The sequence below is a fragment of the Octopus bimaculoides genome, chromosome 1 (assembly GCF_046866305.1).
Source record: "Octopus bimaculoides isolate indiv1 chromosome 1, ASM4686630v1, whole genome shotgun sequence".
Lineage (NCBI taxonomy): Eukaryota > Metazoa > Mollusca > Cephalopoda > Octopoda > Octopodidae > Octopus > Octopus bimaculoides.
The window spans coordinates 73,755,264-73,770,263 of NC_142928.1; the positions used below are offsets into that span (position 1 = coordinate 73,755,264).

Here is a 15,000-nt window from a genome sequence, read left to right on the forward strand (position 1 = left end):
TGTGACAAGTCTGGCTCGTTGAAATGCAGGTACAATTCATTTTTACCAGCTGAGTGAACTGGAGCAACGGAAAATAAGGTGTCTTGCTCAATGCGTCGCCGGGAATTGAAGTCAGGACTTTATAATCTAAGTGCTCTTAGCTTAGATTTTCTTGGGGCCGGCCAGATTGGAGCAGTCTCGAGTGTAACCGGCCGAAACTGCAAAGATGAGTTGGAACTCGACTGAGGATAGGAAGCTCCGAATGACCCGTCCTTGTTTGTTTCTGTCCTTTTTTGTATCATCTAACTATCCGGATGTTTTGTTGTCGCCTGTCACGTTCTTGTTCCATTTTTTGTTTTCTTTATATATATATATATATATATATATATATATATATATATATATATATATATATATATATATATATATATATATATATATATATATATATATATATATATTTACATACATATATTTAAATATATATATATATACATTTATATACGCTTGTATGTATACATATACGTACATATATATATATATATATATGCGTGTGTGTGTACGTTGTATGTGTATTTGTAGTTATGTATGCTCGCTTGAAGCACTCTATACATATATACATAGATATGTATACACACACATACACATACATATATATGAATATATATGTATGCTTACACATGCATATACCTGCATAAATGTATATATACACATATGTAAACATATATGTACACACATACATACACAGGCATACATTCACAAACACACATTCAGACACATAGATTGGATTGTGCAATCAAAAGAAAATAGAGTATAGCTGATATCTGAAGATGAGCATTTGATGTCGAAAAATCATTTGGTTTACGTCCCTTTTCGTAACAATCTGATGATACTGTCAGAATATCTCTTGTAAGGTAGCATTTTCTGACTACACACAATTCAACAAAGATACTTCGCATATTTAGCCTTTAGGTGCATTATTCCTCCATAAACATTATTGCTTCTAGTATTTAACACAGCTGGAAATATAAAAAAGAAAGTATATCCACACAGTTCTCTCATCAGTAACTGATTGCAACTCTCGAAAGCATTCTGTGTTTCCAAAACGTTTAATGATTTATAGTGCAGCATTCACCCTGCCTGATGTTATTCAAAGAAACTGCGGGCATTACCACATATATATATATATATATATTCAAGAAATCTTAAAACTGACATCTACACACCTTTAGGTCCAAAGGCTGAATAAACTGCTCTTCTTTCTCCCGTTTATTTGGAAGCTTGGAGGCAGAGGTTAAGACTTTCATGTAATATCTTGAAGCATCATCGACAGAACACCTCCACGCAAATGTTTTAAATAAATGCTAGCTGCATTTGTCTGAGAAACTACATACACCAGAGCAGCCTGCTGTATACCGCAACAAGAAATTCATGGTGATTTTCGATTGTAATTACAGACAAGAGAATAGTTTGGAACATCTTATCTGAGCAATACAGGAAGTACACCAGTTAATAACTACAACAAATCAGAGTAAAGAGAAAACTCTCTCGCTATTGGCAGTTAATCTTGAACTAGTTGTCGATTTTTAGCTTTTTACCACAGGATTTTAATAGCACTGTACAGTGCCTCACTCTTGATCCTAGCATACATCACGCGACCTGTATAGACCAATATAAACCAAATTTACCAATGCCAATAAAGGCTTGCTTTTCAAGTCGCACGCGGCGAAAATGTCATTTATAGCAAATGTCAGACGTCAAACGAGGCGAACGAGAAAAGCCTGTTTCTTTCTTGTGTCTCAGTAATTCTGAGTAATGCCACTGTTATGTAGATAACTGTTCACCTGTATGGATTAAATATATGTATATATATATATATATATATATATATATATATATATATATATATATATATATATATATATATATATATACACTCACACACATACAGGAACATGTATATATGTTGGTATGTATGCATGTATACATGTCTGAAAGTATATATATATATATATATATATATATATATATATATATATATATATATATCATAAGGTTTTTAAACTTTTAAATGTTCATATTCAAAAGAAAGCTAACGAGATCCTAAAGACCTAATAATAGTTATGTATGTGTTTTTTCGTGTTTTGTTCGAAAGGTAACCACCCCTGAAGAAGTGCCAAACGTCTAAATCCAATGGACCAGTCACTGGATAAGTTTGGCACAGAAATGTTAACATAGAGAGGTGAATAAATCGATATATCGAATTTGAAGTCTCTGTCTCTTTTGAATATGAAAATTTAAAAGTTTAAAAACCTTATGATATAAATATAAACAGAACGACCCTTAAGGAATCTAATTAATGATCTCCTAAGGTAAGTTCTTATGCTATATTGGTAACGGTTGCTACATCCTCTGGGAAAATTATTATATATATATATATATATAATCATAAATATACAGGGATTAGCTTGAGTTGCTTCTCCAACATACTGAAAATTTAGAAATAGCAGTCAGAGAACTACTGATTCCAAACTACAAATTTTTTCTCTAACGGATGGCGATATTTATGGCACACACACACACACACACACACACACACACACACACACACACACACACACACACACACACATATATATATATATATATATATATATATATATATATATATATATATATATATATATATTGGGTTGGAAACTAAGTTCCCGCCGTTTTTTTAAATTCAAAAAGGTTAAAAGGGTTTAATAAAAATAACAACTAATTAATCAATAATTTATTCACCCTTGTTGTTTACAACTTCTTCTCAACGTTCAACAAGATTTTCAATACCTCGTTGGTTGAAATCACCCGATTTCAACTCGAAAAATTGATCCAACCAAGCTTTCTATTCTGCATCAGTATTGAACGAAACTCCACGCATAGCATTTGAAAGAGATCGAAAGAGGTGGAAATCTGTTGGTGCTAAATCAAGAGAGTACAGCAGGTGTGGCAGCATTTCCCAGCCATGCGTTTAAATGGCTTCCTTGGTCATATTGGCGATATGAGGGCGAGCGTTGTCGGGCAGCAGAAGAACTCCATGCTGCTCCATACTTCTGAACCTTTCACATCGAGTGAAGATGCTTATCTATAGCAGTGTGAGAGCATTCCATTTTCTCTGCCAATTCCCTTGTCGTTTGACTGGAATTTTCGTGCAAAAGTTGGTTTAATCGCTCTTCATCGAACTCAACTGGACGGCCCGAACGAGGTGCGTCTTTGAGGTCAAAATTTCCAGTTTTGAACTTGGTATACCAATCACAAGCGGTTCTTTCAGCTATGGCATCCTCTCCATACACAGCACAAATGTCGTGAGCAGCTTTTGCGGCCTTAGAACCTTGATTAAAAGCAAAAAGAAGGAGGTGTCGAAAATGTTCGTTTTTCTTAACTTGACATTCCATTTTAATGATCTGAAAATAAACAAAAAATAACTAAAATTAACTAGAAAAAGAAAAAAACAAAAAATACAAAATAGATTCCAAAATGATTCAAATATAGAATTCTTGAAATAATAGATTTCAAAATTTAAAAACGCAATAAATTCCAAAATTTAAAAAAAACAGCGGGAACTTAGTTGCCAACCCAATATACATATATATGTATATATATATATATATATATATATATATATATATATATATATATATACATATATGTATATATATATATATATATATATATATATATGTATACATATACATATATGTGTATATATATGTATATATATATGTCTATATATGGATATATATATGTATATATAATATATATATATATATATATATATATATATATATATATATATATATATATATATATACATACATACATACATACATACATACATACATACATATATATATATACACATACATACATAGTAATAATGACAATAATCTTTGGATGGAATTTATAAATATTTTAATGCATCACTGCACATATTTCTGCAGCTCAGTGTCTCTTAAGATCACAGTCTGTATTCCTGGGTTGATGACAGTGTAGTCCATAGTGCCCGTGGGTATTGGGTTGATCATCTTCATGGATTCATTTCTTCAGGCGATATAACATTAATGGATGTTTAACAGAGGGATGTTTAATCCCTTTTGACCAGTGCAAAGGTTGATTGAGTTATGTGTGTATTCCTGTGTGCATTTGGCGAGAAGGAGGGAAAGGTGATGGAAAGAAAGGCAGGGATGGTCGTTATATGGAGAAGGAGGTGTATGTGGTTATGTTGAACTTATTTTGCTGTTCAGACTGCAGATGTCAAGGATGGGTGGTACATTCTTTTGTTTGGTGTCATTTGAGGCATGAGTGTCTTTAATGAATTCTCAAGTAAACAGGTCAGCTGGTACAGATCGAACAAAGGAATGTGATACCCATCCTTGGCATCTGCAGACTGAATAGCAAAATAAGTCCAACATCACCACACACACCTACTTCCCCATATAACTACCATTCATTCCTCTCTTTCCATTACCTTCCCCTCCTTCCCATCAAATACACACAGGAATACACACATAACTCAATCAACCTTCGCACTGGTCAAAAGAGATAAACATCTCTCTGTTAAACATCCATTAATACTATATCGCCTGAAGAAATGAATCCATGAAAATGATCAACCTTTTCATGGATGCCCACAGACACTACGGACACACAGACACTACGGATGCCCACAGACACTACGGATGCCCACAGACACTACGGATTACGCTGTAATCATCCCAGGAATATGGTCTGTGATCTTAAGAGACATGCGATTTGTGGAAACGGCCGTAGCGATGCATTGAATGTTTATAAATTCCATCCAAATATTATTATTATTATTATTACTATGTTTATCCTACATTATATCGGTACTGTTCAATGCAACCTCAGAAAATTGGTCCACCAGTCAACATCATTAGACAGTGGCCAGTATAAGGGAACAGGAACTTTGTTTGAATATTGAAAATGATTTAAAAGATGTGTGTATATGTGTGTGTGTATGTGTGTGTGTGTGTATGTGTGTGTGTGTGTGTGTATGTGTGTGTGTGTGTGTGTGCAACGTATACCATTGTTAGGGGGGGATTACTGATGGCGATAGATTAGCAGAATAAGCAGAGCTTCGTGATGTTGAGTTACATTCATTTACACTCGTCTAAGCGTTTCCTCGGAATAGAATTGGTGAATTACCTATCGTTCAGGAACTAAAGCTCATAGAATTATTGCATGGTCTGACTTGTACCTAAGTTAGAAATCAATATCTAATATTACCAAAGTGGACAAATCTTACTTCACGACGCTGTTGTTAAAGTGTTAATTACTTGGTGTCTCCGCTATATGCACCATTGAACTGAGATCATTCATGATAATAATTTTACAGCTAGGTGTACAAAGTTATCAATAATTGTTGATCTGTTATTTCTGATGGTTTTAGTCAAAGATACTATGTAACACCAATGACGGTAACTCAACTGAAATGAATTTGTTTTACCCATACTGTGTCACGCCGCGTCACGCCGCGTCACGCCGCGTCACGCCACTAATGTTACTAAGAAAGCATGATCGTTATAAGATTTCGTTGGCCGTACTTCTAAATGTCTGGCCTCATGCTGAGATCGGAAATTCCAATTATAATTTTCAACACTATTGGATGCAGCTGATACAATAGAAAGCTTCCAAAGATGTTCAATTACCCCATATCCGGTATCTTTACTAAATGCTAGCTTCAAACTTGTCTATCACTCTTTTCCATTGATATCATTGTTTGTTGTAATTACTAATTCACGTTATATTCGCTCTGTTTTACCATATTAATATTAAAATGAAAGAAATCAATTGTTCTCATTTCTTATTTTTAGAGAAAGAAAAGATAGAATGACTGCAGCGCTAGAGCGATCGACTAAATCCTTAATAATATTTTAATGTGGTTTTCTTTAACCTTCTGACTTCAAATTCCGTCATGGTCGACTTAACCTTTCACCTTCCCCGGCAATTAAATAAATACCGGTAATAGTTTATGTTAGGATTGATTGAATCGATAATACCCTTCCTCAGTAACTGCTGAGTCATAAGCCTTCTTACAATGTAAGAAACAATTGTTTCTTAACATTTTTATACACTTCAACTATTTATCAGTTTACCACCCCAACTCCACTCAATTATCATGTAAAAGTGTCGTGTATTGAGCTCCTAATGAATATATAACAAATGCTGTACATTTGTTTAAATAATTAAAAACCGCCAGTCATATGGCATGTATGAATTTTATGTGGACTCGTCCGTTTTCTTTTTTCATATATATATTCTTTTCTACTCTAGGCACAAGGCCCGAAATTTTGGGGGAATTGGCCAGTAGATTAGATCGACTCAGTACGCAACTGGTACTTAATTTGTTGGCCTCCAAAGGACGAAAGGAAAAGCCGACCTCGGCGGAATTTGAACTCAGAACATAAAGACAGACGAAATACCGCTAAGCATTTCGCCCGGCGTGCTAACGTTTCTGCCAGCTCGCCGCCTTCGTTGGTATTATTATTATTTTATGTATTACTTGTATCTATACTGTTGAATTTATTGTTGAATATTTGTTGTTTTTGTGTTGTTAAAACAATTTGTTTTGCTGCCTTGCAGCAGTGTTGTTAACATTTCCCCCTTTGTTTGAGGAGGAAGCGCTGTGTTATTGTCATGGAATACGAGAGCATGAGTTCGTCAGATATAATATCGTCGTCGTCGAACATGGACAGAAAAATGGAAGAAAAGAATTTTCCAACGAGAAAATACGTTTTGTGAGAAGGGAGCTGGAAAGGTGCAAGGAATTAATACGAAGAGAGGGGCACGAAGTTAAGGTGACACCTCCTAGTGAGATTACAAGATTAACGATGGTGAAGACAATTTTGTATAGGACGTGCGGAAGACACGTATGAAAGGAATGGTGACAAGTGTCTTCATCTTCGGTCTGGGGTTGGTAAACTTCTTTGTTTTTCACCTCAGAAGGAAAATAAGGCTGAAGAGGAGATGCTTTTCACCTAGTACATACGGAAAAAGATGGAAGGAAGGTGCGAATATGCTGAGAGTAAATGAACCTACTTGAGCAAGAACATAAAGGTAATCAAAGAGCTCAGTGGTGGAACGGGGCTTGTCGAACCCGTCCCCACTTCCTTTTGTTATTTCATTTCGTTTATTCATATCAAATTTTAATTATATGTTATGCATCTTGTTCATCATGCGATCCCCGACTCCCTGACGTTGTATTGTCTCTCTATGTTGGTCCCTCGTGGACAATAAAGGATTAACAATTGATATTGTCCCTGAAAGTTGTTTTTATATTTATTACGGATTACTTGAAGCTAACTTTCTTCCTATACCTCGATCCCTGGATTATATATATATATATATATATATATATATATATATATATATATATATATATATATATATATATATATGTGTGTGTGTGTGTGTGTGTGTGTGTGTGTGTGAAGTTACGTGACTTAGTGGTTAGGGTATTCGATCGTAAAGACGTGAGTTCGATTCCCGGCGGTGCGTTGTATCTTTGAGCAAGACACCTTGTTTCACGTTGCTTTACCCAACTCAACTGGCAAAAATGAGTTGTATCTCTAATTCAAAAGGGCTGAATCACTCTGAGAATTATGTTAAGGTCACGTGCGTTTGTGAAGTGCTCAGGCACTTGCACGCTTATTTCAGGAGTAGGGTGTTCCGTCGATCGGATCGAATGGAACACTCGTCGTCGTGACCGACGGAATACCAGTTATGTATTACATAGATATTAATCAAATTATACATTATGCACTTTATTATGTTTTGTTACGCGCGTGATCCCCCGGACAGTGAAAAAGTTGTCTTGTACAAAACCGGGGCTAAAATGTTTCGGGACCACTGCCATATGGTATGTATTTTCCAGATAAATAAATTGTGTCATTTGAAAGTTAAGTATAGGGATCATTTTAGAGTTATGATAGGGACCATTTCAGGCCCGTCTTCAGACTTTGGTGCCTGGGGATGCTTCAAAATATTCTGGGCGGGCTCTAATTTGTAATAATGCTAAAGTGGGGATTCGAAATAAGTACCTCATTGGAAACCTGAGGGGGCACCATTGAATAGTGAGCGAGCAGTGCCATCCAGTACACCTTCCTTAGCGACGGGCATGGATCATCTTTCATGAACAAGGCGAACGTCGGTCATTGAATACGAACTGCGAGTTATTCAAACAAATGAAACAACCGTTAAATTATAGAATGCTACAACTGTTGTTGGCACTCCGTCGCTTACGACGTCGAGGGTTTCAGTTGATCTGATCAACGAAACAGCCTGCTCGTGAAATTAACGTGCCAATGGCTGAGCACTCCACAGACACGTATACCCATAACGTAGTTCTCGGGGATATTCAGCGTAACACAGTGTGACAAGGCTCACCCTTTGAATTACAGGCACAACAGAAACAGGAAGTAAGAGTGAAAGAAAGTTGTGGTGAAAGAGTACAGTAGGGTTCGCCACCATCCCCTGCCGGGGGCTCGTGGAGCTTTAGGTATTTTCGCTCAATAAACACTCACAACGCCCGGTTTGGGAATCGAAACCGCGAGCCTATGACCGCGAGTCCGCGGCCCTAACCACTAGGCCATTGCGCCTCCACACAACTGCATATAACGGTGAGCAATTCTTTCATATTGTACCTATTTTTGTTGTAAGTAGATTGAAGTTATTTAAGAGTTAAGCATCTTGGATAGGGATCATCTTCCATCGATAGGGCGAGCGTCTTTGACTGAATACGAACCACGAACTTATTCAGGCAGTAACGCAAAGCTCTATCTACAAAAATCAGACGCAGCTATCACTTATAAATGAGAAAATGCTAAAAATAGAATTTCGAATGTGTGTAGGAAGAGTATGTAAAAATAGAAAATAATCTCTCACGCTCGTTCTTTCCCTGCAAAATAAATAAACGAATAAATAAAAGAGACAGACAAATTTCAGTAAATGAATGAATATAAAATCAAAGAGACACCGACGTCAATAACAATATAACCCAAACCGTATATATCTAGGCTGGACAAGTAATATAATTTGAGTGGCTTGCATTTCTAATAGCGATTCTGATGTCACAGTGACGTAGTTAGGGCCGTTGACAAAAATGTCATTTTATCATCAGGTTGTTGCATAGAAGTATCAATCTATTGGTTACATAGCTACGTTCATACATACGTACGTACGTATGTATGCGCGTGCATATGTGTGTGTATGCATGTGACGTACGCACATATATGCACGCACGCACGCACGCACGCATGCATGCACACAAAAACCGCATGCATACACGTATGTATGTGTGTGCGCGCACGTATATATATATATATATATATATATATATATATATGTACATAGATATATGTATACGCGTGTGTGTGTGTGTGTGCGCGCGTGGTCTGTGTGTATGTATATATGCACATGCCCATATACAGGCACGATACGACTGCTCTATTTTCAATAAAGGTGGTTGATCATTATCCTTCAATAAACGTATACTTGTATGTATATATGTGTGCATATATGTCTGTCTGTCTGTCCCTCTGGATCTGTCTGTCTGTCTGTTTCTCTCTCTCTCTCTCTCTCTTTCTCTCTCTCTCTCTCTCTCTCTCTCTCTCTCTCTCTCTCTCTCTATATATATATATATATATATATATATATATATATATAGATATATATATATATATATATATATATATATATAAATATATATATATATATATATATATATATATATATATATATATATATATATATATATAAATATATACATACATATATATATATATATATATATATATATATATATATATGTATTTATACCTACATGTATATATGGGTATATGTATATACATATATATAATGCATACATGAGTGTACACACATTTGTAACGTACGAGTGTGCATATATATATATATATATATATATATATATATATATATATATATATATATATATATATACATAGATAGATAGAGATATGTATAGTTTCATTCTTTTACTTGTTTCAGTTATTGGACTATGGCCATACTGGAGTACAGCCTTGAAGGATTTTTAGTCGAACGAATCGACCCTAGTACATTTTTACAGCCTGGTGCTTACTCTATCGGCATATTTTGCTGAACCGCTAGTTACGGGGGACATACGCGAACCAACATCGGTTCTCAAGGAGTGGCGGAGTACAAACATATACGTGAGTGTACACGCATATCACAGGTATGCACGTAGGAATGTGTGCAAACGTACATATATTCTTTTATCCTTGTATTTGTTGCAGTCGTTTGACTGTGGCCATGCTGGAGCACTTCCTTTCAGTCGAACAAATCGACCTCAGCACTTATTCTTTGTAAGCCTATTACTTATTTCGTCGGTCTCTTTAGCCGAACCGCTAGATTATGGGGAGGTGAGCACACCAAGATCCGTTGTCAAGCGATGGTGGTGGGATGTGGACAAGCACAGACACAAAGACACACACATAAACACATACATACATACATATGTATATATGTATGCATGTGTATATATATATACATATATATGTATGTATGTATATATGTATGCATGTGTATATATATATATACGTATATATATATATATATATATATATACATATACATACTGACGCACACACATATACATCACACACACACATATATATTGTAGAAAAATGTGTGGATACATATATATGCGTGCATGTATGCATGTCTGTGTGAGTGTGTTTTTTGTATGTATGCATGTATATCATAGTCTCTATATATATATCTTCGTTACCTGACCAAGCACATGAACGGCGTTGACGCAAGTAATGGAAAACAGAGTTGCGTGCATGTACGCTTACACGCGTTTGACTATATTCTTTTCATTCCTTTATTTGTTTCAATCATTTGACTGCGGCTATGCTGGAGCACCACTTTAAAAGGGATTTAGACGAAGAAAACGACCCCAGGACTTATTCTTTGTAAGCCTAGTACTTATGCAACGAGTCTTTTGCCGAACCGCTAAGTCACGGTGACGTAAACGCACCAACATCTGTTGTCAAGTGATGGTGGGGCGACAAATACAGACACACACACACACACACACACACACACACACACACACACACACACACACACACACACACACACATACACACACACACACACACAGGACTTATTCTTTGTAAGCCTAGTACTTATGCAACGAGTCTTTTGCCGAACCGCTAAGTCACGGTGACGTAAACGCACCAACATCTGTTGTCAAGTGATGGTGGGGCGACAAATACAGACACACACACACACACACACACACACACACACACACACACACACACACACACACACACACATACACACACACACACACACACACACACACACACACACACACACACACACATATACACGATAAGTTTCATGTAGTTTCCGTCTACTAAATCCACTCACAAGGCTCTGATTGGCCCGAGGCTATAGCAGAAGGCACTTGCGCAAGGTGTCACGCAGTGGAACTGAACTCAGAACCATGTGGTTGGACAGCAAGCTTCTTGCCACACACGGTGCCATATATATATATATATATATATATATATATATATATATATATATATATATATATATATATATATATATATATATATATATATGTAGATGTAAACACACATACACACACACATATATATATACGTACACACACATACATACATACATACATACATACATACATACATACATACATACATGTATAGTGGAGCAAACAAGGAAAATACACCTCAAAATATGAGTGTCTGTGTAATTTTATCAATATTTAGCAGAAGCAATACAGTGACTCAAGGTCCTAGAGTTTTGTACGTTGACAGTTAGATTGCTAACACACAAAACTCTCTCTCTTCTTGCGTATATGTGAGTTTGTGTATTTGTGTGTGTATGTGTGTGTGTGTGTGTGTGTGTGTGTGTGTGTGTGTGTGTGTGTGTATGTTTGTTTGTGTGTGTGTGAGAGAGAGAGAGAGTTTCGGTACCAGTCTGGTACTGTGTCAATGCAATCAACTAACCACCTCTCCACAACGTTATAGGCGCAGAAGTGGCTATGTGATAAGAAGCTTGCTTCCCAACCACATGCGTAGTACCTTGGGCAAGTGTCATCTGCTATAGCCTCAGGCCGACCAAAGACTTGTGAGTGGATTCGGTAGACGGCCACTGAAAGAAGCCCATCGTATTTATATATATATGCGTGTGTATGTGTATATCTATGTATGTGTACATCTGTGTCTGCGCTTGTTAACCGGTGACGGTCTATTTACGTCCCAGTAACTTAACAGTTCGGCAAAAAAGACCGACAGAATGAGTGGTAGGTTTCAAAAAATGTCAAAATGTCCTAGGGTCGATATATTCGACGAAAATTCTTCAAGACGATGTAGGGGATTACGAGCATGCTCTAGGGGATTAACTTCAAAAATAATAATATAAACCTAGACATCGGTATGAATAAAGCTAAAGCGCACCAAAGAACCAATATGAACCCTGTTAATAACAAGAAAACCACGTCATCTAGTCCACACAAACCCTACGCAAGCAACACCAACAGAACAAACAAAAGTAACAGGAAAGTGAAACCTAATTATGGAAATATGCAAGATAGCCATAAGCATAACTTCACACGACTCACGAACAAGGAGGGTAGCTTCTATACTAGAAAAAAAAATACAATACAAAAATAAACAAAACAGTGATAAAATCTGGCTCGTAATCCTCTACACCATGCACCTCAAATCACACATAGTTCGCTCATTAATGAAAATCATAGATAAACACCTAAACATTAATAATAAATACGCAGAATTATTTAGGCATAAAATTAGAGTAGGCCACAGCCTGACCAATAACTTAGCTACAATCATAGCTTCAATAAATAAAAAAAGAACTAGACAAATTTATGAAACTAGAAAAATTCTGAACAATAAAAAGAATAACCAACCAAATAATAAGACTAAGCCCACCACGAACGTAGCGCCTCCTACTAAGATATAGACTTGAACAGTAATAGCCCCTTCCTCACAACATAACACAAACACAGATATACCGAATAATTTATATGGCTGCAGGGACAGAACAAAGTGCCATTTCTCAAATAGATGTAAGACAAATAACGTAGTTTACCAATGTGACGTGCACACAAATAGCCAGATGAAATCATATATAGGCGCCACTAAAAACTAAATGAATCTTAGATATAACGCACAAGGCTAATTCTACTGGGCTCAGTAGATATATTTGGGAACTTAAAGATAAAAAATAGATTATAGATTAAACAGGTGTATACTCGCTAAAACAACCTCATACAACACCGCCAATAGACGCTGTAACCTCTGTTTATCAGAATGCCTAGCTAGCCTAACGGCTAAATAACTCCTCCTCAATAGGAAATTTGAGAACCACAAAAATTTTGTCTTGATGTAGTTCTCGTGTCTTTTCAGAGTATATCTAAAATAGTAGGACCCTCTACTATTTCCACACTACAATATTCATCTATATAAGTCTAATTAGGTGGGAACAACCTTAAACACTTACACATAAACAATCACACCCCCAATTCCACTCGCCCTCCACATTCCATAATAATTTACTTTACACCTACATAGGGTCTCTTTTATCACTATGAACATCCTAGACTTTAGCCATAATATAATTTTAAACCACCCTCCCTAGTGTAAGTAATCCGGTTTGAGTTAGCGCCATTTTCACCCTAAGTTAGAGTTATCCCCCTTCACTTACACCGCCGGTGACTAAAACTCACCGCTGATTAATACACACGTGGGCAAAAAATGTGCTTAGTAAAACTAGGGATTCCACATACATACATACATACATACATACATACATACATACATACACACACACACACATACATACATACATACATACATACATGCATGTATGTACGTGATTTCATTTGCAGAATCAGAGGTAGGGGTTTCTGATGATGTATCTGCAGGAAGTTGAGTACATATTTGTGACGTAGTTGAGTATGTTGAGTACATATTAGTAGCATACCAAAAATTTGTGTAATATTTGAGAATTTTTTAGGCACGTTATTTTACCTGCTTCAGCATATGGTTGAAATGCTTCTGAAGTTGAAGCTGGCACTCTTGACGAGGAAGGTGTTCGCTTTGAAGGATGAACCATAGCTAACCGAGATGTGGTGTAGCCAGTTATACCACAAAGTCTTTGTCTTTTTTTTAGATAGCCAGCTACCATGTTGATTAGTAATGTCAAACAAATCTTCAAAATTTTAACCTGGCTTCAGACGTTCAAATGGGTATCGTACCTTGTCAACAGAGTATTTACTTTTCTTACAACAGACTTTAATGTTATACACAGAAAATCAAATTGTTTCCACAGATTCTTTACTTCCTGAGCAATGAGCTGATTTCTTGCATGTCTGAATTTTTAAAAACTTTTGCTAATGCCTTATACATCCCAATGATGCTGGATTTTCTGCGGATTCTAGTTAGTTCTGTCAACTCATGTTCCACATTCGGTATTATTCTTCGCTTTTTAATAGACTTTTCAAAGTTATATTTTTTTGCCACTTTTTCGTGCTGTTCGCAATTGCTTGACTTGACTGCTTAATTGACATGATTGATGTTTTTATTTCACGGATTAGAGCAACATATTTTAATATCTTTAACAGAAAGATTAATGCATTCATGGATTATCTCAACAACAAATAATATTACTCAAGATGTGAAACAACTTTTACTATTGTATATTTCATTATTTGCATTTCGCCAGGAAGTAACTTCAATCATAAACTCCAATCATAAGCACCAATGCCGAACGTAATGCGAGTTTGACTAAGGCAATGCAAGTGTGACGCATTTGAAAATAGAAATATTAGTTGGTGGGGGAGGTTTTTGAAATTTTTAAAAAATGAACTGCTAGTCACTGTTTTCTCATCATTTCTCATAGCAAGTCACCCTGGCCATGTTC

The 15,000-nt window shown here is 36.0% G+C and overlaps 1 long non-coding RNA gene across 2 annotated transcripts in view; it reads left to right on the plus strand.

Moving 5' to 3' along the window:
- Positions 1–7,283, plus strand: part of LOC106867434 (uncharacterized) — an 11,388-nt gene extending 4,105 nt beyond the window's left edge. For both annotated transcript variants that reach the window (XR_008264010.2, XR_001409146.3), the window contains exon 3: positions 6,316–7,283. This is a non-coding gene — a long non-coding RNA (uncharacterized LOC106867434). The remainder of the gene's footprint in view (positions 1–6,315) is intronic.
- The last annotated feature ends 7,717 nt before the right edge of the window (positions 7,284–15,000 follow it).